We start from the raw sequence: 2,713 nt of genomic DNA on the forward strand, positions 1-2,713 counted from the left end.
AGTCGGTGGTGGTGGAGGCGGTGGTGGTGGTGGTAACGGTGGAGGTGGAGGATGGTCCGGCACTTGAGGAAGCCGGGGCATCCACGGCGCCGACGCCTGGTTTCGTACCGACCACCAGTCCGGTCGATAACGCCACGGCAACCCCCGGGTCGTTCCGGTTCTCCTCCTCCTCCTCCTCTTTCCACTTTCCTCCCTCTTTCACCTTCTCTGCCGCTCTTCTGCTCAATTTTCTCCCTCTTCCATCTTCCCCGTTTGCTTCTCTTCGACTGCTCCCTATTCTCCTCCTCTTTTCTCTCTCTTCTTCTTCCTCCTCTTCGAACTGTACCGTCACACTTGCCTCCCACGATTCTTCTCGACACCATCTTCGCGTGCTCGTTGATTCTCTTCCATCTCCTTCATCGAGAACGCCGCTTCTCCGCTCTCCTCCTACTTTCGCCTTCTCCTACCTAAGCCACGATTCCTTTTCGTCCGACGGCATCTCCCTGTTCCAGAGAAGAGGCTCGTGTTTTCCACCCTCGTCCGTCCATCCCTCGACGTTGCTCGCCGTTGTTGCTGCCACCCCTGCGTCTTCGTCTCTTTCGCATGCCAGTCGAGTGCGAGCCGAACCAGACGAAATACAGAGACGGTCCGCGTAGAAACCAGGGTCAAAATAGAGACGGTAGAGATGTTCTCTTTGTCTAAGCTGGCAGCAACAGACAGCCCTCTCTCTCTCTGACTGGAAACGGTGGAACGGTCCACCACGTACGCCTCGAGTCCGTACAACTGCATTCTCTGATACTTGGCCTGCGCGATCAATTGCACTTTCGAAGAGAATCACCACCGACGATCGTCTTCGCACGCAGGCCACGATTATTTCCGACTCCGTCTCCGAGGTAAATAATTCGCGGCTGAGATTCGTAAACACGAAAGAAACCGTCCGGATAAGTTAAACGGAATCCAGCTAGTCTGACTTGCGGTTTTCCTAATAGTGGAAAAGCGGATGAGCATATCGGAACTTTGACATCGATCTTCGAGGAGGAATTACGTGTTTATTAAAGGGACGAAATGACTGGCAGAATGGTAGAAAGAAGGGAATAGTTGTTATCGTGCCATCGAATGGATGGTTCCGAGGAAGGCTAACAATTTTCCCTGGCTGTTTATGCGAGCGTTGCGGTGCCGCGTCTTTCGAGTATTTTATGGATTGCAAGATTATTTAAGAGAAAATCATCGCTATTTATATAAAGTACCGATGTAACGTTATCGTATAACTTTAACACGATATCATCTGTGTTGAGGTTATCCGATCGAGGAACGCGTGGATGAACGCGCGATAGGAATACATTGAAATAAGTTTAAGTACAGGTATAAGTACGGCGTATGCTGATTCTTTGTCTACTTATGAAACACGATATTTTCTAAGAGGGTAGGTCGCTAAGAGAAAATGACCAATTACTATAGCATCGACAAAGATTTTCCTAATTATTTTCATTTATTCAGCCCCATCGACTGAAAGCTGCTGAAACCTTTTGCTTTTTTATTTCGAACGCGTATCGACGCGATATACGTAATTGCTTGATCGGAGAAAAGCGTTCGACAATCTACGGATTAACCAGAGATCAAGGCAACAAGACCGAATATAAATATTTGAACCGATCGCTCGTAAACTAAAAGTCCCGCGAGAATTCTGTTCGCTAAGCAACGCGACGTACACGAGGCTCGATATACGCGTTAAATCCGCATCGACGTTGGAGGATACGGCTTAAACCGCAATCAGCGTGAAGTAACGTAGGAAAATTCAGGACAAGCGAAGCTTTATCAAGTTTGTGTCTTACGAACGGCCACTCGTTGCTGGAGAACGACGAGAGAGAATCGCAGAATTCGAACGCGGTCGAACGTAGCCGGAAATTGCCTCGTTATCCTCGACATCGCGTCACCGTTATTTACGTTATTAGGAATTTTAACGAGCGAAAGCTTACGCTTTCTCCTCGCGTCAGGCCAGCGGCAGGAGAGGAGAAGCTCGGTTACGAGCAACCCCATTTTTCGTTCTCGACGCGCCGCTTTCTTTCCTCCCCCTTCTTTTAGTTCGCCCCCTTAAAAAAGAAAACGAGAAAGAACGGGTTTTCAACCGATCGAAACTATATAGCCATTCTGGATCGATAAGCGAGAACATGGAATGCAAATGCAGCCGAACGAACACGTAAAGATATTCCGCTCTATAAAACGTCGAATTGCCTCCGCTGGCTGATGAGTATAGACGGGAATAAGATGCCGTAAGAATTTTTATCGTACTCGCCGAGTTTTGGCTGATATGGTATTAACGAATTAATAATATACGTAAATAGTAACCGCGGCAACGAATCAACCTTATCGATCATCAAGAAATTCGAGATCGGACTAAAGATCAATACCGTGAATAAACTTTTCTCGAGAGTATTCCGACGGCTATTCTAACGATCGACTATATTTTTTCTTCCATTTTAACTACAACTAGCGCCGCTTTTTATCCACGTTTTATCTGAAAAACTAGAAGCAATTTACTTTCACGGTACGAGAAAAAAAACTCACCGTGCTGCCAATTTACTCACAACCTTGCTCAAATTTCACGCGCATCCGAAAACAAAAGCCGAATTCGAATTACGTTTCTATTTACCCGCGTTTAATTTCCAGCTTTCCGATTAAAGTCAGTTTCGATTTTCACCGATCGTACCTTTAAACCGTCGCGTCCCCCCCCCCC

The 2,713-nt window shown here is 47.1% G+C and overlaps 1 long non-coding RNA gene across 1 annotated transcript; it reads left to right on the plus strand.

Annotated features, from left to right (window-relative positions):
* The first annotated feature begins 6 nt into the window (after positions 1 to 6).
* On the plus strand, positions 7 to 2,071 carry LOC117151708. Its single transcript, XR_004461803.1, has 2 exons — positions 7 to 872; positions 969 to 2,071. It is a non-coding gene; the product is annotated as an uncharacterized LOC117151708 (long non-coding RNA).
* Positions 2,072 to 2,713: the final 642 nt, after the last annotated feature.

The sequence above is a fragment of the Bombus impatiens genome, unplaced genomic scaffold, assembly GCF_000188095.3.
Source record: "Bombus impatiens unplaced genomic scaffold, BIMP_2.2 scf_0377, whole genome shotgun sequence".
Lineage (NCBI taxonomy): Eukaryota > Metazoa > Arthropoda > Insecta > Hymenoptera > Apidae > Bombus > Bombus impatiens.